Source organism: Neopelma chrysocephalum, unplaced genomic scaffold, assembly GCF_003984885.1.
Source record: "Neopelma chrysocephalum unplaced genomic scaffold, ASM398488v2 Primary Assembly neopelma1_43, whole genome shotgun sequence".
Lineage (NCBI taxonomy): Eukaryota > Metazoa > Chordata > Aves > Passeriformes > Pipridae > Neopelma > Neopelma chrysocephalum.
Window position 1 is genome coordinate 3,901,596 of NW_020897702.1, and position 23,237 is coordinate 3,924,832.

Sequence of the window (23,237 nt, forward strand, 5' to 3'; positions counted from 1 at the left end):
AAAATGAGACAGATTAAAAGCCTGAGAAATTTCAGTCCCCTCCATCTAGGGAACAAGTGTATCAGGTGGCCATGTTCCTCCACAGTGACCTGCCAATCCAAAATTTAAATGGATTTGGGAAGGAGAGGACAGTTCAGGCTCTGTACCCATTGCAGCTTGGCCTGTCTGTTCCCACTGCCAGCAACAGCAACATCTTCACCACTGCAATCTTCCTATTCTCAGAAAAAGGGGCTAAAAGAACTAACACTTGTACACCTCAGATGTGACAATAAATCCCCCCCACTGTCTGCAATGATTTATAACAGCAACTTTTACCTTCCAATGAAATTTTGGCATGGAGGAGCCTGAATGTGATTGTAAATGGGTGGACATGTCAAATAAATGACTGTTTGAAAACAGGGCTCAACCATGTAGCTAGAAAGCCATGAAGGACTTCAAGATATACCTACACTGAGCCAAGTGAAGGTGCTGCATGGCCCAAGGTGCCCCCAGGGTTAGGATCAGCACAGCCACATTGGTCAAAGCCTGGCTGAACAAGCTTTGCTTTTTTGCTGCCATGTAACCCAGTGCTAATGCAGATATCCTCGCCTTCCTACCCCCACTAGCACCTCTGCCTGGCACTGCACAGCAGCAAATGGTGGTACCAGCTGGAAACAGCTGCTGCGGGGGTGCAGTGGGGACACATCAGCAAGCGCTTACACCTCCCCTCTATGTGGGACCTTGGTCTCTCCTTAATTCTCAGAGATGGTCTGAGGATCTGTTTTATAGGAGCTGGTAGGACCTAGGGGCGCAGATGGGACATCCAAAGTAGCTTTAAATCCAGTGAGGGGGGGAAAAGCAGTTGAGAGCAAGTAGTGGTGAGACCAGACACTGGAATCTGAAGGTATAGGCAACAGATTATTAATGAAGAGACTTGTTTAAGTGTCTTGGTAATGTGGCAGTGAGAAACCTTGTTATTACTGCTTCAAAAAGAGTGCATATATAACGCTGTATTGTGAAATCTTGAAATTTTTGTACACAAATACAGTTAGGAGAAGAAAAAAGGAAAACTTAGCCATATTTCTGAATATACTCTCTTCTTCTGAAAATAATGTTGACGCAGCTAGAACAGGCCTGCTATATTCAACTCTCATGCACATGTCTTCATTCCTATGGCTTAATAATCATAATGAAATATGAGGGGAAGATAGTCTTCATTCCATATCTCTGAGGATAATAGTAAGAAGGAAGAGATTTCAAACGTTGTTAATGACTTGTAGAGCTGCACATTGCTTAAAACATTGACCACAAGCCAAGAAATACCCCTCAAGGCTGCAATCAAAAACAGTTTTTGGCTCTGTGCTGTGAACAGAAACTTTATTTGATCAACAGTTATTGCAAGACTTGCTGTTGAGAGTCTGGAAGCTCCTCTCTAATGTGGTACCCCTCACTGCAGCCAAAGCCTCCTGCATGGCAAAACTCTGGGCTCATGAAATGCAGCTCTGGCTCACAGCTTCAGGTTAACCATGATGACCACTGAGGAGAGCTTTGATGCTTCCCCCTTGGCTACCATAGGTCTGTGTAACTTTTCATGGGGAAATAAGAGAGATCTGAGACTGGAAAAAAAACTCCTCTGTTTTTGTGAGCAGATGTTGAGTTGGGAGAATGAAATCGACTGAACTGGATTTTGTGAAGAAGTTCAGCTTTCTGCTTTCAGCAACTGTACAAGTACAGGGGCAATCCCTGGCCTATAAGCCTCGCCGGGCTAAAAAGAAAACAGATGTGTATGAGGCCTCCCAGCCAGAAAATCATCCACCTGCCAGAGAATACTGTCAGAGAGAAAAGGAAGGAACTGAAAATTTTTTTTTAAGAAAGTTTCTCAGAAAAATGACAGACTTTCTCAAAATATTTTAATTTTTTTTTTTTTTTTAATGTGAAAAGTAGACATTTAAGTTGAAATTTGGAAAACTGAAGGTCTATTATTCCTATATCAGAAATGTGTTTTCTTCAAAAAAGAGTTTTGAGAAGTGCTTAAGAGAAGTTGTTAAGAGCAGAAAGTAATTTTCAACAAGAAACAACAAGCTATACTGATTCGAGAAAACCAAATGATACTGACTACTCCTGAATACCACACACCAAACCTTATCCAACTAATTGCTTAGGGACATACGGATATTTGGCATCTCCATGCTGGCAGTTTGGTGATCTGGCAAAAGAGAACCTTCCCCAACCATGGGAATAAATTAAAAAAAAAAATAACAGGCCCCTGTTCAGCAAAAAGAAACCAATGGGGCACAGAGAATTCTATGTACGTCAGAGATACAAGAGCTCTGATGCAAATCAGACATGAGTTGCCTGAGATGCTTGGGAGAGAATAAGGAATTTCAGAGTAATGTGCCACAGGAGAGAGCCTTAGAGCCCAGACAAGCAACTGGGTGCTCACAGAGGTCATGAGCAAAAGGGCCAGAATACAGAAAAACTAAACAAGCTGGAAATAGATGTATTTTGGGTGTGTGATGTATGCTGACCCCAAAACTGGAACAGTTTGCCCAGAAAAATGGATGTCCCATCACTGGAAATGTTAAAAGTCAGGTTGGATGATCCAGTGACAGATGTCCCTGCCCACAGCAGAGTGGGGGGACTAGATGATCTTTGAAGGTCTCTTCCAACCCAAACAAAATTATCATTCTATGATTTCTTATTTCAGCACTAAAGTAAGAAGCCTAAAATTTGCTGTTTCTGACGGTCTGAAATACCATTAAAAGCAATGTGCCTTTTCCAAGTACCATCTATGGTGTGTTTTTTTTCAAAGAGAAAAACATTAACATCACCTCTCCCCTTCCCACCTTCTCCCCTCCCTTCCCCAAAATGGGGCAACACAAGGAGTTTGCAATGAGTTTTAGAGTCTGTGACTTTCTTATTCCAATCCAGATAGTATGAAAAGAGGGCATAATAAACTGTTATGTTCAAAGATTTACCTTTCTAACAAGAGGGAAGATAGAGTGGCAAAGTACAGAAGAAGGGAAACACTGGGAAAGAGGAAAAGCATGTGTGCAGTGTTGCCTCCAGGCTTTATGTTTGACAGAAACAAAACAAACCACGTACAGGAAAATAGAATGCTTATTTCCAGTGAGAAATACACAGCTTAATATCCCAGCTAAAGTCAGGTGGAGAGTACAACAACTCTGTGTATCCCTGTCATATGGCCAAGGTGAGCATTTGCTTTCTGCAGAGTGGCCTTGGATGGGCAGAGAGACTTTTTCTGTATGTCTGTTTTATGTGACTGTTACACCCAATCCCTACTTCAAAAACCACATAACGTTTCCATAGCATGGTAATGGTTGCAGGTACAGGCATCAACAGCAAGTGAGGTCTAGTGAAAGGGTGGAGGGGACACCCCAGGCTGCTGGGAGCAGTTAAAGCCCATAAGAAAGGTTGGTACCTACTACTGTGAACAAAAAGCTCATTTTTAATTAAAAGCAAATCCCAAGAAGAGTGTGTTGCATCACTTGGCAGCACACACAGATTTGGGGCACACTGGGGAGTTCTTTGGTGTTGACCCTGTATCTTTTGTCTCCTGCCTCAATAAGCCATAGAGGTGTTCAGATGCAATTCTGTCGATGTGCTCTAGGATCACCCTGCTTGAGCAGGGAGGTTGGACCAAATGATCCATTGTAGTCCCTTCCAACCTGATCCATTCTGTGATTCTGTGGTACTTGGGAATTACTACTGAGGTAGACACAGCACCTCAAACCCCCCGTGCTTCCTCGACAGGGTGCTGAGGGCCAACAGTGTGGCACTGTTCCCATTCATGACTCTGTGTAACCATGGATCTGTGGCTGGACTCCAGGTTTGTAAATACTTCACCTGAGACCAGGAGCTGGCCTGGTCCCCAGCCAACTCTAGTGGCAGAGGATTGTGAAGGTATCTCAAAAGCTTGTCCCTTCTCCTGTAGTAAAGGCAGTCACTGATGCAGAGGCTGCCCTATTATTCACAGGAACTACTGAGACCTGAGAAGCAGCTGGGATTTGGCCCAACACAGTGCACACTGGTCACAGAGAGACACCACGAGTGGGGCCATGGTCATTTCTACTGCCTCAGGAAAAGAGTGTCTCCATGCTAAGGCATGCTTTCCTTACACAGGCTCTGCACGACCTCCTTCAATTCCCAGAGCTCCTGCCTGCCAAGGAGGGAAGGGGACCAATGACAACACAGTGGCTCCTCAGCATGGGTAACATTTGGTCATTCAGGAGAGCTGGGAAAAAAAAATAGGCCTGAAGCAAACAGCCCCATCCCATCCAGCCATGCAACATGAGTCAACAGATCCACACAGGCAGGGCTGTGCAGGCTGTGAGCGGAAACCAAACACTGAGCACACGGTGGGCTGGCAAGCTGGGCTTTTCTCCTTTTTTTTCTTTTTTCTTTTCTTTCCTTTTTTTTTTGGTGGAATCTTATCCTTTTCTTTTATTTAAGCCACACTTCCAAGAGGAAGAAAGGCTGGATCAAACTCCTGCCTCATCATAGGAGCTTCTCACGAAGATCTGCAGTGCAACTAGGAGGAATTTTGCCTGTTTTCCTAAAAATGTATACAGCTGGTGCCTTTGCAAAAGGACAGAGAGGAGGAGCCTCGCACGCAGGGAGAAGGCTGGATAGGGAGTATACCCTCCAGCAGGGAGAATCTTCTCATCTTGTGTAAGTTGCCAGGGTAAAGAATTGCTCTGGCAAGTTGCACAGGCTTCTACAGCAGCTTTGAATTTGATCCTATAAAAAAACAAGTATCAACAACTTAATCACATGCCTGGGTCACATGGAAGCAAGGGCAACACTCAGTAGCAAATGTTGATTTTTTTTTTTTTTTGAGTTTGTTTGTTTTGTTAACATAAAGTGGGAGTGAGGAGTGAAATTTGGGTGGGGCTTTCTACTATTCACTGGGAGGAAATAGAAATGCTTTGCAACAGCTCCTGCCTTGTTTGGGTCTCCCTCAAGAGCACAGGGCTCTCCAGGCTCTGCCAGGCTGGTAATAACTCACTTTTTCCAGGATTCACAGCCCCCAGGTTGTTCTGCAGCTCAGAGGAGCTCTGATAGTGTTCTCACTAGGTCTCATCGACTGAGCCGAGCTGGATTGGGCTGAGGGCAGGAGCTTTGGCTCAGTGCCTAGCACAGCCATGAGCGGCTGGCAGCAGTGCTTGGTAGGGCTGTCTTTGGAAAAAGATGACGGTATCCAGAGTGGGCGATGTCAATCTCACGGCCTGCAGAGGGACACGGGGATGAAGGCTGTGCAGGGCAGCTGTGCTGCCGGGAACCTGAGTCATGCTGGTGCACAGCGCCTGTGTAGCAGTGCAGCCCTCGTAACCTCACCGCAGCCGGGAGCACAGGCTTGCCGAGGCATCACACAGCTGACAGCACTCCCATCAACACCTGCCTCTTCCCAGCAGCGGTATGGAAGAAATCCTGGCTGGCAGGCGCGTGCTGCAAACCAGGCCTCCCTGGAGACGGATCGCACCGGCAGCACTGCCTCAAACCCAGATTGCTCACTGCCTGGTCACATTTTACTGGTCACAGTGGGTTATTTTTTTCCAAAGACACATGTCAAAATCATCTTGTCTGAAAGTGTCTCAAAGTGAAACAGTTCGTTTTAACTCACAGAAACCTCTGACTTTCATATTGTTCTGTCTCCACCTCTCTGTTTTCTGGGGTAGCAGAGACCCAACAAAACACTTTTTTGCCCCCTTTTTTACAATTTTCAAATGAAACCCCTATCTTTTCTTTCTTTTCTTTACCTACTTCTGTCATTCAATACTTGTGGTCTATTTTCAACAATCCTGTTCACGTTAGACATAGATGATTGCAATGGGCCAAAATAACAGAAGGTCAGCAAATGGTCTACCTGTCCAATTAATCACAGGGAGTGCAGCAAAACAGCCCTCCCAGACAGAAAGCAATCAAAGCTTGTCTTACACCATGAGGTCTTTATGTAGATGCAGCTATTTTGGCAAAGCTAAGCTTTACTGGTTAATCTCATGTGCGCACATGTAAAACAGCACAAGTGTGCATACCTGAAGCTGGAAGAGCTGCTTAGAGCCAGGCTCCTGCCTCTTCACATTGCAACCCGCACTGCTCAGCCAGCAACCAGCTGTGGGACATGCTTGGCTCAGCTCTTTCCTTTTAACTCTTCTGGTACAATTAAAGCAGCATAGACTGAAATGTGGCTGCAGTGATGCTGCTATAAAAATACAGGAAGGGAAACTAAATTTAACAGGGTATGACCCTTCATACTTGCATAACTGTTCACACTGATAGTTGTACCAGCATAAATCTCCTTACGAAAATAAAAATTATCTCCCTAGCTGAAAGTCCTGCACAGGCACAGGCGCTATGGGAAGACCCCTGTGCTACTCAGTAGGAACAGTTTGTGTCTTGCAAAGTATCCTTCTAGTTTAGAGGAGCCAGAAATATAAAGGAGAATATTTGCTTTTCTTTTAAAAATAGCTTGTTCTAAGGAATGTCTTTTTCAACCACGAGAGGATACAAGATGGAAGGGATACAGGATCTAATAACCCACCTGGAAATACTCTGTATGGAAAAGCAGTTCCGTCAGTTTGGGGATTATGCCAAAGAATTGTCTGACAGGCCTTGCTTGATATGATTTGGGTTTGTGGCAGCTTTTACAGCCCAGCAGGATTTCCCAAAGCTGAGGTGTTTTTAAGCTGCCCAGCTATGTGCCTGGCCCTTATTGCCGCCCTGGCTGTTGGCCAAAGTGATTTCTGGTTGTGAGGGAGTGAACAAGTGAGCATCGTTATGACTTGGAAGGAGCTCAGTTCTTGCTTGCTGAGAACTCTGGAGACATAGAATGGGACAAAATAAGTACAGAAATGTATCACAATGTGGGAGCTGATAAGAAGATGGCATACTCCTGTAAATTTCAGGTATTTAGGACATGGCCCACAGGCTGTGGGAAAAGTATGCAGAGGTAGGTAAACCTGGATGAAGGAGAACAAGAGGTTTTCTCTAAGATCTATGTGTATCTCCCACTCGGAGGCAATCATACATCAGCAGATTTGTATTCTGATCATGGAGAGGTGAACCCCAGTGGCTTCTCCACAGCTGTGATTCTGCCCCTCATCTTTCATGGTCATGAGTGACCATACGGCCTCAGGAACAGCAGCACAGTGTTAAAAAATGTGAGAGTTTACAGAAGTCTACAGCAGAGCCTCTTCTGCGCTCTTTTCAAGAGGAGGGAAAAACAGTTCAACGAAAAGGTAAAGATGGGACACCCCCCCTGCCTCCAACCCCAGTATTTTTTCAAGGTACAAAAGGACTTCTAAAGAAACTATCCCACCTCCTGCAGAACAGGACAATTGAACTCTGACATCCATGGGGAATTTCTAAATGAAAATTTATGGATTTTTTAGGAATCTTATTTTGGGTGTGGGGAAAGAAAGGAGGAAAGAAGGAAAGTAAGTTCCATGGAAAGCTGCCATTCTTCATTGAATCAAAAATAGAACTTCTTGGAAGTTTACCAATCAGGCATTTTTATGTGGAAAACATTAACTCTGCAGATTGGGCACTGTCCAAGTTAAAATACACACCAGTTTTGGACAGGAATAGAGTTAGGGGTCTAGATGTGTTCACTCTCAAATACGTGCCAAACAGTCCCTGCTATAGCAGGACGTGAGACACTCACAAAACCTGTTACTTTTCTGGAGCACGTTATAAATCTGGCTTTGGGTGTCCAACTGTGCATCCACAGGGTTTCTGGGAGGTCTTAGGGAGTCCTGGAACATAGCTTGCCTTTTACAGTCAGTGGAGATCCTGTTCGTACACTTAATGGAGTCCCTGAGCTTTTTTTCTTTTTGTCTGAGTTTGACACCTGCACTTGGAGAGATGACCTATGCCTGGCACCACACTCGCAGTGAGGGGACTGGAGGAAAGGGATGTCAGAGTGTGGTTTTTCAGGAATGATAACAGGACTGTTTGGTTCAGTCCAAGTGTCTTTTTCTGAAGAATAAATCCATCTGTAGCATAAGTCAAGGCACAGAAGGAGCAGGAAACAAGCTGGGAAACTGGACATCCCCTGGGCTATGATGGAATTTAACATTTTCTAGAATTTAAGGATTGCTACATTGATATCTACTAGGGATGGTGTTTCACACTTGATATTGATGCTTGCCATGAGTCTTTGGGCAGTGGATGAGAACTGGAAATGGGAACAGTTTTTAGCTTGGGAGGCTTCCTCCTCCCACTAAAAAGTCCCAGACTTAACCTTGCTCTATATGTGATCTCATGCATGGTAAGGAGAATTTTGAGTTTTTTTCTAGCCTCTTTCTTCAATGCTCGTCATAACAGTATTGGATCACCCACCTTTTCCATCTCCTTCTCTGCATACACCTGGCCATGCAATTCCTCTGTGCTTCACCTTGTGCTGAATGCGATGCTGTTCTTGGTGAGTCAAATCCAACGAGGCATCAAGATGACCTGACTTTCACCTAAGGAAGGTATGGTGCTGACACTCCTCTTTGGTTCTGCACCATGAGAAAATCCTTTATAGGACAGGTTTGTGTTCCTTTGCTCCACCTGTCCCCAGTCTCACATTATTGCCCTTGGAGCCACACACTGCATGCACCCCCAGCGAGAAGGGCTTTGCCACCTGGGGCTGCACTGAGAATACCTGATTGTTTCACTGTAATTTGGATGGAGAAGGTTGTGTTCGTATTCTTGCCTGGGGCACAGCACAGCTCTTGAGCAGGACTAGTATTTCTGGTTTCTTCACAATACCAACTTTATCAGCCAGATGAAAGCTGAATTATTGAGTTTTTCCAGAGGGTCACAACAAGCTTGGCTAGAGCCTTGTGCCAGTTAGCTGTGTCCTCTGAGCGCCCAAGGCTGAGGCTGCCCAGAACACGGCCACTGGTGCAAGCAGTCTCTCTCTCTCATAAACATGTAGAGCAGCTCAACATTCTCTTGCTTCTCTATTTTCATGCTCCAGTTGCTCAGAATGATGCCAGAAGCAGGACGGGACTCAGTAGAGCCAACATATATATGTCTGCATATGTACGTAGGTAGGTGTATACCTGTGTATGAAAAATGGACTAAGCACAGTTCTTGCTTTTGGATAGTATAAAGCTAGCATTTTTGCTGGTGATAATTTCCAAAGGGTAAAGAGAAGTCACAGCAGAGCTGATCCCACATGGTGTCGTCACTGATGGGGCAGGAGAACTGGCTTCATTCATTCTCCTAGCAAATGAAAGGCTATGTGCCTGTTTGGCAGCCTGTCATTTAGGTAGGGATAAGCTCCACCAAGACTAAACCAGAAGCTAATGAGAGGGGGAGACTGGGAACGTATTGAAAAATGTCCTGAGAAGGGAGGCAGAGGACACAGAGGAGCCAAGCTTGTCCCTCTGTCCAAGTATTGAAGTATTCAAGCTTGCAAGGACACAAGTCATATGATCTGTGCAGGCCACAGGCACCTCTCCTGCAGAGAGGGCAGATGGTGCACTAGGTCAGAATGTCTCACGGAGAGAGGCTGAGCACTGAAAGAAGGATGGGAGGTTTTTAAGGAGCAGTACAACCCATAGCTCTGAGAGGCAGGGTCTGGCATGAAAGTGTGAGCAGACTGGGATGTTAGTTGCTCTGGAAGAGGTAGTACATAACAGCTGAGCAGAAAAGTTAAACTAAGTGTTTTTTATCCACTGAGAAAGTACTGGAAAGTGGTGGCTGATCCTTAGGAATAGGATTAGTGAGCCAAAAAGCAGCTGTGATTACAGGGTGGAAGTGCTATTGACGCACTCTCTCAAGGCTGGGCATGTGCTTCCTCATGTCCTTGTCTCTAAACTTAGGGAGCCGATTCTCTCTTCTTTTTTTTTGGCTGTCAACTTATGCTGGTGTAAGCAGGTCTGTCTCAATGTTGTGCTAATGGCAGAGGAGTTTGTGGAGAAAGGGAGGATGGGAAGGAGGTTTGTGAAGTGGCTCATGCATTTCTGAGGTATAAGGAAAAGTAAGAGTCAGCTGGGAACAGGTGTTTGGTTTTTGGGAGCCCTGGGTGGGTAAAGGGTTTGGAGGACATCAGTAGGGTTTTGAATGACTCAGGCAGTTAGCTCTGGGTGAAGGAAAGGAAGACCTGCCTTTGGGAATTCCTGCTATGGCTCCTTCTGTGGCCACAAAGGTACAGTCACGCTTGTGGAAGCCACTGTAGTTACTGAAGGCTCATGACAGCTATGTGCAGAGGACCCCAAGAGTCAGGAGGCCGTGACAGGAGCTGTACAAAAGCTCTAGATAAGACCAGCTTTCCTCCAAAATGCCTGACATCCAGGAACATGGTAACCAAGGTTGGTCATTTTAAGTGCAGCAGTATGGGACACTTTGAGACTGCTCCGAAGAAAGTTGTCAAGTCTGGGACGTTGGCTGGGATCCACCGGAGACGACAGGGGCATGCCTGCAGCAGGGTTAGGAGTGCCTGTGCTGTTATCTTCTGGTGGAAAGGGGTGTTGCTGCCTGCCTGCCAGCCTCTCACCTGCATGGGAGGCACCTACACAAGGTGGTATTGCAACACTGCAGGGGTAGAAATGACCAAGCCACCTGAGCTAGGTGTGAAGTGAGGCATCACAGAATAGCTGTGAGATGGTCTGGCACATGCCTACGCAATCCCTACATCATCAAACTCTATACTCAATGGACTTACTGTAACTCAAAGGAGGATTACTGACTAAGACCACATTTTTTGACTTTTTAAAGGAAAAAGCGGTGCCTCATCAAAAGACAGTGTAAAGCAAGAAAACCCAATAAAGTCACAGTGCCAGGAAGTACAGAACAAACCCACATCCCATCAGAACTAACATGCCTGTAGCTTTGCATCCAAAAATATTAGTCCATTTATTGCCCATTAAAAATTCCCTTTGTCTCTTCTCAGTTGTGGTGCCTGCTTGAGATCTTAAAGATGGCACTGTCAGTCTTTAAAGTAATATTTGAGATTAATTTACTCATTAACTTTCAAATGCAGGACACTTTGAAAACCTTTTCCTAAGGGCATCCCTGTGTTCTTTCTGAGGGAGTTACTGTTGTTTTCCCACCTCCCCTGAAGGATTGTTTATAATACCATCTCTCCCTTTTAATCCTCTTTTCCTTTCATGTCTAACAAACAGTGTTAAACAGAACACAGGGTGAAAAAGCAGATCTCACACATTATAATCATCTATAGTTGACTGAAGAAATGCTTCACAATTAGAGGTCTCATTTTGTAAATTACTGCTCAAGAAGCTTTTTCCTATGTATTTTCCAGATAAAACCTCTGTTCTTCGGAGCTCAAGGTTTGTATGTACAGTAACTAAGATAAAGGGTTTCTGAGTTGATATGCACTCTATACAGAGACTGAGCTGCTACAAACAGGATTTCTCTTATGAGATCCTGTACAGAGAGATGTCTAGAGATATTCACACAGGAATATGGGCAGTACTGAGAAGTTGAACTATGACAGAAAATATTACATTTCAAAACTAGCCACTGTTTCTGCTGAGTGTTTTTACAATATGCCTCGATTTTTCTAGCTCTTTTTGCCTTATATCTGATCACTTTAAGATGTGAATATATTTATAGTCACAATTTTTCCATGGGGTGGTGTGGAACTCCACATTATACAGATCTGAAAGGCTATAGTTTGATGCTGCACTTCTTTCAGCAGCAGCGCCAACATAAGCACCCCTTGATTCCCCCTTCCCCTCTCCCATCACTCACTCACCCCTCAGCTGTGCCAGTTTCCATGCTGTGTGGGAAACAAATCACAGAACACATCCAGGTTAAAAATAGCTGAAAAGGAGAGAGAGAGAAATGAATTCCAGAATCTGGACTAATGTCCTACATGTACATCCAAAGCTGATACAACAAAAGCTTTTTAGTTCAGATTCAATCTGTCTGTCCAGCTCCATCAAAAATTTTTACTGATTTCACATGGGAAAGGTAAAAGTTTCAAAAGCTATTGATTTCCTTCCTAAATTTTGTGCAAACTGATGGCTGGGTGAGGGATAGAGACCTCAGTTAAAGAATTGCAGCCAGCAGTCACCTGGCTAGTGAGTATGTGCATGCTGGCTGGCCACGTATGCATTAGCTGGTCAGACAGCATATACGTACTTGCCTGCAGCCCAGTAAAGGGTCTTAGAGCATACTGCAAGGCAAGAGTTGGGCTTGTTGCAGTAATTTTATTTTAGGAGGAGAGGAGAGAAGAGAGGTGACTATGAAGCAATGGTCACAGGCCCACAGGAAACCAAGAGCCATTAGTTCCACTGCTCACAAAGCAATTTGTTTCAAAAAAGCCTGAAATTCTACAAAATAAGACCTCTTCTTCAAGTGAGACAGTAAATCATACAATTTGGGAGGAAGCTGAGAGCTCAGCCTAACATTCCTGTTCAGACTTCAGCAACCACTTCTGCTTTTAGCACTCCAAACACCAGTGGAAACCACGGATACTGATCTCTTTCCGATAGTCAAATATCTCTTAAAGCTCTTATTTCTCCTGAATAACTCTTTAAGGCACTTGCTTAATCTCTGTTCCTACCTGCCTCCTTTCTAATCTACAAGAGCTTGCCATGAGCTCTGCTCCATTCTCTTCTTTTGTATCCTTCATGCTTCTCCTCTGGCCAGTGAATGGCCTCAACTTTGGTACAGGGTGGTACACAAAATATTCAGCGAATTTATGTGAAAATTATGAGTATTTTGGTGCAAACAAAAGCTGGCTCCTCCCCACCTCTTGGCAGAGGGAAGAGACCTCGCCACTTTTGATGACCTGCAGAGGGGACTGGGTAGAATGGGAGTCACAGAGTGGTGTGGGAGTCATAAGGCACCCTATGAGCTATCGCTGCAGTCCATGGACAGAAATGGAAGGGTCTTTATATTCCTGTTCTCATGCCTTCTTTTCAGCAGTGCTCCCACCTGAGAGTGTCGCCATCAGCTCTCCAGCACTTGAGGGTGTGCCCTCTGCCATGCCCAGGAAACCGAGTGCCAAGCATGCAGTGTCTGGTTGCACGTGCAGGATGCAAGTGGAGCTGTGTGGCTGCTTGCCCCTCCACTTGGGAAGGGAGCAGCAGACTGTCTCTGAGTCAGAAGCAGACACCGTCCTTAGCACAGAAAGCTTTCATCAGAACAAGTCTCTGATAGAAACTGTGTCTATTCCTATCATTTGTATGTTTCCCCAGTAACAGAAATTATCATCACCATAGGCAGGTCTTGGGCTTCTCCAGGTGGGAAACCAGAGGTTTTGGGCAACTAGGGATTTTCCTGGTGTGGGAAATCCCTGGGTGGCAATAATCCAGTGTATTGGGCTCTATGCCATCCCTGCTGCAGACACTCAAACATTACTGGGAGTTGCACCCGGTGTGATCTGTTTGCAGATACTCCAGTCTCACCACAGCTATGGAGCAAGGTGTGACGGGAAAGACCTGAGATGGCTCTCAGGGAATCTGCATGCGTGAATTCCCATGTCATTGCATACCTTTGAGTTTGCTCCAGTCTGTCCACTGGGTTACCTGCTAGAGCTCAGCTCAGCTCCTGCAAGAGAAGTGTCTTCCTAGACCTTCCTAGCACTGACTCCGCTTCCAGAACTAGTTTCTGTAGGGAATTCTTTTCCCCTCAAATGGAAGAATACAACCATTTTGCACAGGTGACACTGGGGACCTGTAAAGGAGATCTAAAGCAGAAGCTAGGGCTGCCTTGCTGGAAGGGAGTGCTAAAAGGTCCCAACCCCTCTCCTCACCAGACACAGGAGCGCAGGAGGTGCTGGTGATTCGCTACCAACATGGAGCAGCCTCATGCAGAGTGGAGCAGCCCTTATATTGCTGTAAGTGATGTTAGGATCTTACTTTATCCTTCGGCAACTACAGAATTTGGGGAAGTGGTGGCAAGGGATAATGATCAGAAAGCTGGCAGAACTTGTGTAATTGGTGTATCAAAGGTCCTTTTCCTCTCCTCCAGTCACATTTTAACAGTACCCTCTTTTATTCTATGTGTCAGTAAACAACAAAATCATTACTGATAAAACTTGCCTGAAGCAACAAGACACATGTGAACAATAAAGCACTGAGAGCCACATTTTCAAAAGTGTGTGTGCAGAAATGTCTATTGTACAATGTATAAGCAGCATGTGGTCTGGATGTGGCAAGCAGCAACGGGAGAGGAAAAGGGGAACAGATGGAACCTGTACATGAGCGACAAGAGCGGACATAGGCTCAGATCAAGTTTTGTACTGTGCAGAGGCCGAGCTTTTGAAAAGCTTTAAATAATAACCACATTTTAAGGAGGACTGCACTAATGGGGCATGCAGATAAGTGCCCCGAATGGTGGAATTGCAGAGGACACAGCAGTGGAGACAATGATATACATAGAGCATATGATAAGTTTGGTCTGACATGCTAGCCATGCGTACAATCAAAGGTGTGCACGTTTCAGAAACATCAGCCTCCCTGAAACCTCAATGACTTAGCAATAAAACATCAGGAAACGATAAGTCAGGGTCAGAAAGGTCTGAGAATTCCACACAGCTGAAATAAAGATTGAGCAAGAGGAATTAGCATCAAGAAATCAGATTCAGATGTTTAAAGCCGATTGTCTGAACCAAGTTAATATAATGCACCATGTGTCACTTCAAAACATTCAGGGCATGCAGCTGGGAAGCCCTTCCCATGATTGTGAAATGCAGCAGCTCGCTGTATCTGAGAAGGCTGGGGAAGACATGTCTACAAGGAGACTATAAATGATGAATTGGGATTACAGCCTTTACTGTCCCGGTTGAGTTTTATCAGTTCTCTGGGCCACTACCACAGAAAACAAGCCTGGCAGCAAGGCCGTATGAAGCTCCTACCTTCACATATTCTGGACTTGCCCTCTCTCTCCTTTCCTCTCCTCATGGACTGAAAATGCTTGTGCTCTTTTAGCCAACTGCAAAGCACTCTGATGATCAGCACCCCTTGCTCTTGCTTTCATTCTGTTTAAAAGAACACCTATTCAGCTATCCAGTCTTTTCAAGGAAAATTATCCTCTCTCCATTCCACCAAGTCTAGTGTTGGAGTACACAGCTCCAGAAAATCATATTTACAAACCATCAATGCTATGGGACAATCACGTTTTCACTTGTCCTCACACAGGCACAGAAAGAAGCCTTTACCTGCATTAATGCAGACCAGCACAACAACCACTTCTGTGGGACACTGCAAGTCTGCAAAACTTGCACACTTTCAGTGCTAATTTTTTTATTCTCGGGTGGGTTTATATCATTGTACAGATACACGTCTCCTTCAGCCTAGCAAAGTAATCAAAAAAATCCAAAAGTGTCCACCTGAAAACCACACCTTGTGGAGAATAAGAATCCCATAGGTATGAGGGTTTTGCAGGATGGCAACTTGTTTGGTTTGTGGATTTGTTAAATTATATAGCTGGTGGGAGTGACTCTTTCCTGTGATAAGATCAAACACTCATCAGTCCTTGAGTGAGAAACTAATTAAGCAGAGATCAGCATAAACTCTATAACAATACTCCTCCATGAACTATCTGCTCATGGAGACCCGTTCTGGATTGGGGTGATGGTGTACATACAGAAATATTTGACAATACAAGTATTAGGCTTTCAGATCATAGATCTTTTCCCCTGCTCTATTCACATGCATTTTCGTGGCAGCTGGACATGCATTATACAGTTACAGGCTAAAACTTTCTCTGGTACGTCTCTGTGACACTAAAGACAAATGTGACACTGTGATTTATCTTGTGAACAAAACAGACCAGGGCGTGTTCTGTCCCCCATCAGCAAGTGGCACAGCAGAGCTTTTATATATGGTAAGCTCCTCTCCCACAGCCACCCCCAAACAAAAAAGGGTGGCCAGCCTAAGGAACAGCATCTCAGGGAGCACTCAGAGGCAAAGGGCAGAGGTGTGTCAGGGAATTTTCGAACCCAGGCCCTCTCCTGGAGCAGATACAGCCAAGACAAAGTCACTTCTTTCACTCTAACTCCAGTACTTGCTGATTTCAGAAGACTATCTCAAATTCAGTGTCTTTTGTCACTTGAAGCCGAAGTGCATAGTCTGCGTTTTCCACCCATACTATGGGACGTTGGTTGGGGTTTTCTCTGTTGCCGACAGCTTGAAATTTCCATTTGCAGCTCCTTCCTGTTTCCTTTTCAGACATGCATCATACAAACCCAGAGTGGCTGCACCAGTTTACCAAAATGGTGAAAAGAGAGGACATTCCTTACCACAATGACAATAATGTACCTAGTCAACACTGAAGCAGCAGAGGCAGACCTGGGCAGGCTTTTCCTGGTGTCCTGTCAGGTGCCCATAACCACATCCTGAGGATACATACCTTGGTGCCAATGGCTACCTGAAGTCCATGTCCAGAGCTCACATCCTTCCTGGAATGCCACCCAGCATACTCACACATCAGCACTTAGGGACTGGGAAGCATGCAGGGGCATTTTTTTAATTTAAAATTTGCAGCACCGCTGCTGCCTCAAAGAGAGTTGAGTCATTTACTGCAAGTGCTGAAAAGGACTGTGTGCGTGCTGGGGTGGCATACATCTCATGTGTCCCCAGCATGGGAAGAAACCTCTAGGAGAGGTCTACTCTCATTTCATAGGTAGACCCCATGAGAAGTCGGGACTTGCTGCCTAGAGCCCATACCTGCCCACAAGCCTCATAGTCCTGAAATGTACTGGCCATATGGCACCTAACTATGTCTGGGGACCTCCAAGCCATGCAGCACGTCACTGTGCCTGGCAGAGAGCTGGTGGAGCCCATGGCACTGTTCCACCTTACTGCAGCTCCACACAAGAGCTTTGGTTGTCTCCAGTAGCTCCTCACCCCACCCCATCAGCACAGAAAGTGAGTGGCAGCAGACACATCACAAGGAGCAGGAGATGAGGTACCTAAAACTAGTGAGGGATTTTAACCCCCTTTGCTTTCCCTTTGCTCTCCCATATTGCACCTGCCAATGGAATGACCAAAATTATCCAGTGATATCATTCATCACCCATAGCAAAGCTCAAAACAGGTAAATTCCCCATGGAAATTACCTGAGCAAACAGGCTTGTCTCAATGCCTAGAAGAATATCTCTGACCGTTTACTTCTCTCCCAGTCATTTTATCAAGAACTGAAGCTCATTGAATCCATGATTCACTCCCCACTCAGCACTAGCTGACTGTATTTGCATGCCTTGGGATAAGAATCATGTTATTCTTTGCTCGGGTCCAGGACAGCTCTGATATGTGCTAGAATATCTCTGGCTTGTTACAATTAAAATTATTCCAAATTTCATGGGAGAGGCATTTTCATGCATCGCCTTTTTTATAGAGGGCTTCAGTGGGAGTCCACCCAAAGCACCAGATCAACAACAGAGAAATCAATAAATACCTTAGCATAGTGCTTTCCTTGCCTAAATTTGCATCGAGCTTGTTTATAGCCAGCGGGACAGGAGCAAAAAGTCATTTATAGTATGTGCTGTGGCACTGCTTGCCTGAATTTTAGGAGTCAGCAACTTTATGATGAACTCTTGACACAGCTTGCAGACACAGTTAAGAATGTCTCTCCGCCTACTGCAGGAAGCTGGTTACTGTATCAAAGATCAAAGTTGTTCACACCAACGCAAGAACGTTATATACAAGCAAAGAGGAACTTCAAGTGCTTTGTTTTAGATGCGGGATTTTGCTGCTTTGCACGTATTGGTCTCTAAATTTGACTATAAACTGCTTGAATCAATTCAGAAAAAAAAACCACTTGCTGCAGCACCACCCAGATTACTCACAGGCTAATCCTCCTGTTGCAGGGACAAGATACCCTGTTATCAAGATGTTTGATATGACTTTGCAAAGATGGGTTTACCGAAAATCGTGTTAGAGACTTATTTAGAGAGTGTAATGACCTTAAGTGGTCGTGTTTTAAAAAGGCTAACAAAAGAGTATGTGACCTGAAATAGGCATATATTGCAGGGAAGTCATAGAACAGGCAAATGCTTATCAGGAATTGAAGATCATTGAATCAGTTAACTGTTTCACAAAAATAAACTAAAAGATTTTTTTTTAATATATCTCAAAAAATCACAAAGATAGACAGGACCTTTTCAGAAGTTGTTCTTGAAAACAACTGTCCGTGGGATAAAACACAGCTAGGAATTACTGTTAAGAAACTTTTGGTCGGCTTTGGCAGTTTTGATGCAAACCTGACTGCTGCTGGAGTCACTGCTGCAGGACTGCTGTGGGAGGAAAAAGTGGTAGGGGAACTCAACTGAGCTTGTCTGCCCTCTTCTCTCTCCTCCACTACAGGATAAGAAATCTGAGAAAAGACAAATAAACCAGATTTTTAAATTGTTTCGGTGGCTCTAGCGAGCTCCTGCACACAAACAGGATTCACGAGCATTTTGGGTTGATTTCCTTTCAATTCTACTCTTTCTGCATCTCTGTCCTGTTCTGGTTTACTATTCTCCAGCTCCCTGTACAAACAGGATCTTTCCTTAACAATGTCCTGCCACATCATCTTCCTTCCTTTGTATACAGCCTGATCCTGCCTGTTACACACCATGTGGCTTCCTAAGGCACCTCATTTCTCAATGCTATCAAAAGCAGGAACCAAAAGCAAAGTAGCAATAAAACACTAAATTCTCACCATAGTTTAAAATGAAATCTTGAAAGTTTCCGATTCAAGATGACTTCTCTGTTAATGGATTTTTTTTTTCTAGTTTAGTGCTCTGCAAAATACGTGCAAATGAGTTGTTCGTACTATTTATCAGATTCAAATGCCTCTCTGGCAAGATCTGCAACACTGGCTCATGCTGTTCCTCCTTTTTTTGGTGTTAAAAAGTGAACTCAGCTGAGCAAAGTGCATATTGCTTCACTGTTCACCTCTTTTCTCCCATCTTGTAAGGCTTTGCTGTCTGAGTTTTTGCTCTGGGGAGATTTGACAGCATGTCTACAGGGAAAAGAGAAAACCACAGGCCACAGTACATATTGCACAAATGCTGTTATTATTCTGAGGACTGAAAAAACAAGGAAGGAAGCTTGAGGCTGGTGGTTTGGCAGGTGTGAGGCCTTTTTTACACAGACATCTGTTTTAAGTGGTAGCTCTGGGCTGGGGGGTGAGCAGGGAACGCCTGTCACTCCCACCCATTTTCTGTGTCACAGCAGAAGGGGATTTGGGCTCCTGATGAAGCGATGTCACCTACTTGCTCAATCTGTGCTTCAAGACTCTGCTCTCTCATATTTGTGGGCCAGGGCTGCAAAGTGAGGTGATGCCTCCCTGCAAACTCCATGAGACAGAGCTGCTGCTGCTGCCGCCACACCAGTGCACACAAAATGCATGAGGTTAGAGTACAAAACGTGAACAACAACATGTATGCTAAACTCAATGCAAAGACCTAATGAAAACCCTTTGGATGCTACCTCATTCCCCATATTAAAGTGAATTTTTCTAATCCCACTAGATTATTTCTAGTGTTTTGGGTAACAATGCTAGTGATACCATTACAGTTTTGAATTAACTGCTTAATTTGGCAGGATGTTACAGCACATTGTCCATGAAGCCTTGCACCATATTTGATGGAATTCATTACTGTTTGATGGTTAATTATCTATGCAATAACATATCTGGGATCCCCACCTTAGAAAAAATCTAGAAAGAAATTGCAGTTCTTAGGGCTGGATCCTGCTCTGCTAAACCATGTGTGTAGGAAAGAAAAAAAAGGGTTTGCATAATATCCTTGCCAGTACAGATTCTCTGGGACAAGTTAGTGTTGAGCCACATTGTTATTTTAAATGACAATAGGTTCTTTCTCCTGTAGTTCATGGCCAACTTTAATGAATATCTAGCAACTTAATTATCTTAAAGACTGATACTCCTCTGTTACAGATTGCTGATATTGGTCAGCGAATTCAGAAGTTACTGGGAGAAGGGCAGATATGCAGAAAAGCAAAGACTGAGATATATGTATACAGCTGTCATTTCCATTAGAAATCAAGTTGAAGCCATTTCAAGGTGAGGGGCTGTGGTTAATCCCTCCCAACACACTCAATAATATATATCAAAACGTGTCTTCTTGTCCACTGGCAAGGAGAGTCAATCAAGCACCACTTTATTCTGGGCAGGAGAGGGGCTAAAATTTCATGGGGACTGCTGGGCTTTATGGCTTCTTTAGAGGTTTTAAGCTGTGCTATGCCATGCTGATATGCCTTTATTTAGAACTGAGCAAGGGGTGACATGGTGAGAGAACTCAGCTCCTGTCTTTGCTTCATGTTGCAAACAACAGAATAAAATCTGATGACAACACCAGAATGGGCAAAATCCTGGCAAAATGAAAGGCTAGGCAGCATTTTGACATTCTGGGAAAGGAAGACAGAATTCCTGACATGAAGCATCCTTCTGCCATGCTTAATATGGTCTCTAGAACTGCCATGCCATTTGTATTGGTCACCTGTGACAAGCACCGTTGCAGTGCTCACAGAAACCTAATAAACTTTGGAGTTGGACTCCAAGAAAAAAATTGTTTTGTTCTGAGGATTAAAAGAAAAAATAAGAAAAGCAAAGCCACACAAGGAAGTCTGATGGTCCAGTTTTGGTATCTTATTTTTTTTTCTTTTTCCTATCTAACAAATATCGGTGTGACAGCAAACAGAATCCTCCCAGTTCACATGGCATCACAGCTTAACTGTGCTGGTAAGTGGTGAATTGACGCTTCACTCCAGCATGGCCCTAAATTGTACCATTAACATGTGGTTATAGTTAGAGAATACATTTGGTAGGAAATGGCACCTTGTTACTTCTCAGATTATCTGCTCTCTATGGGGTAAATATTTTAAACATCATGCCGGGTTTTAGCAGAAACTTCCCTATTAAAGTAAATGGGATAAATGCAAGCATGCAGTACAGGGATGTTAAACCTATAAATCTTCTGTGTCTTACACTTTGTGCTTTAATCACTGACAAAAGACAAGTGTTTGCTGCCTTTGTAAGGTTCCTAAAGCACAAAGGGAGGGTGTGTGCTCAGCACTGTTTCCTGTAGCACTGGCTGCAGTTACAGCATGACAGCCCGAAGCAGGAAAGACACAAGGATTCCTCAGCTCCTCAGCGAAGGCTGCAGCTGCACCAACGGGAGGAATCTGGCTTTCAAGGGGCAAGGAGTCCAGTTCACTCTGTGCCGAAGTTACAGAGATTAAACAGCATCTACCTTTAAGCCAGGAAGTATTTTAGCCAACAGCTACCTTACAGGCCCCTTCAAGGTTACTGAACACATATTAAGCAATTTTTCTGTAAATTTTGTCTTTTGCTCATATCAATCCCATCACAGGTGTGGTTGGTAAGTACCCCAGTTTATGTAACACCAAAGGCTGGGAAAGGCCCTTTCCATAGGGTACCTATCTTAAAACAAGTAACTTGAGTTTGAAAAAAAAGCCTGCTCTCTCCAGTAGGCATTGTTTAATGCGATAAATGTAGCCTACATGTGCACGATATGTCTGGCAGCATTCTTTGTTACTTCACTAGATGGCGTGTGGCCGTGCCTGGCAGGGGGGAGTGAAGGGAGAAGAATTAATTCCCTGTGTAACTGGCTGCGCTGCTCTCCTGCCTCTGATGTGCCTTTTAACACGTGGGTCTACGAGCTAACATTTCAAGGGTGAGAACTGAATTTCCAGCATGAGGAATAGGACGTCCTGAAAACAGCTTCATTTTCAAAAAGCTGAAACTTTTGCCTGAAGAGTGCCCTTAAATCAGCAGTGGGGCAAGACGGGAGGAAAAGAGGTTTATTAGACCAATCTATTTCTTAGACAAAACATGCTTTCAGAGACCCAAGTTCTTCAAATCTAAAAAAAGCCTAAAGAAGAACTTATGTGTCTGCTTTCTACAATGTGGACAGCTGGTCTAGTAAAAGACCTTATCTCTTCCTATAAATTCTGCCATGCTTATAGCCTCACACCATTACTCCTGCAACACTGCTGGAAAAGCATCCAAAACTTCATGCGGTTCTTCAAAAGGCAAGTCATAAGGTTAATTTGTGCTCTCATTTTCCCTGGTGTATACCGTGGCATAGCTGTCCTCTTTTGTTCTTCTATTAACTATTTATGCCTCTCACTTTGCAAAAGAACAAGACTGAGCTCTGCCCTGAGGCGCTTCCTCTCCTGGGATAACGCAAAATCACCCTTGTCGGGCATTCGCATTGCAGGAGCAGTAAGAATCTGCTCCTTTCTTGCTTGGGGATATAGGCATTAAATCTTCAAGGTCTCAGACGTGAATTGCAGAAGTAGCTGGATCCATTAAGGAGGTTACAGGCTCTCTAACACAAACACCAACAGTGAAGCTCATCATGGTGAGGTTTGTTGGTGAGCACATCGGCTCTCTCTGCACCTTAGGGGCTGTGTGGTTTCACAACTGGCCTAAGCTGACATACAGCTGGGCTCCTGCCAAAAGGCAGCTCTCCCCCTCCGCTGACTCTTGTGCTCCTTTGGCTGTAGGGTCTGTGGCAGCAGGGGCTAGTTAGTCTCGATACAATCCTCCCCTCCTGTTTTTTTTCCCTTTTGGTAGGATTAGGTTTGCGGAATTCGCTGGTCAAATGGTTGGATGGGCACTGGGGCTGGCACAAGGAGATGGTCAGGGGTGCCAAGCTGCAAAGTGCAAGACTGGCCTTTCTGCCAGCAGCGTGGGCTGAGCCACCAGGAGCCAGAGGGCTGTGCACCGCAGTGGGCTTCTGCAGTGCCCGGCAAACTGCCCCAAATGCTGTGGGAGGTCGGGGCAGGCCACTGCCTTAGGATGGGATGCAAACATTCCTCTGCTCCTTTGAACACAGAGAAAAGGGGTTTCAAAACCATCTGTTAAAGAATAGCGCCATGAGGAAAACACATCTGATACACATGTAAGTGAGGGGTTTTCCTGTGGTATTTAGGCCTGAGGTGTTTACTGTTTTACCATCCAGCTATGCACCCAACCCGGAAATGTATTCAGTGCAACACAAGCACCAGATTTAACACCTGCTACACCATGGCTGTAGTTACAACAGCAGCTTATACCCTGGCTGTCTCAGCCACTAGTGCCACAACATGGGCAACGTTCTCTCCAAGGAACAAAATTATGTCCAAAATCAAGTGTCTTCCTTTGTTGTTTATGGCTGATGGCTGTTCCTGATGGCAAAGTGTATTTGGTAGGTGCCTGGCTTGGGGGAGAGCATCTCATGAAGTGCCAGCGCTGCAGGTGCATGGCAAGATATGCAGAAAAGGACCTACTGCTCACAACTGACTAGGGAAATCAGG

At 44.6% G+C, this 23,237-nt stretch overlaps 1 long non-coding RNA gene across 2 annotated transcripts in view; it reads right to left on the reverse strand.

Moving 5' to 3' along the window:
* LOC113964991 overlaps positions 1-23,237 on the reverse strand; it is a 44,016-nt gene that overhangs the window by 2,445 nt on the left and 18,334 nt on the right. For both annotated transcript variants that reach the window (XR_003533398.1, XR_003533397.1), the window contains one exon: positions 11,711-11,778. This is a non-coding gene — a long non-coding RNA (uncharacterized LOC113964991). The remainder of the gene's footprint in view (positions 1-11,710; positions 11,779-23,237) is intronic.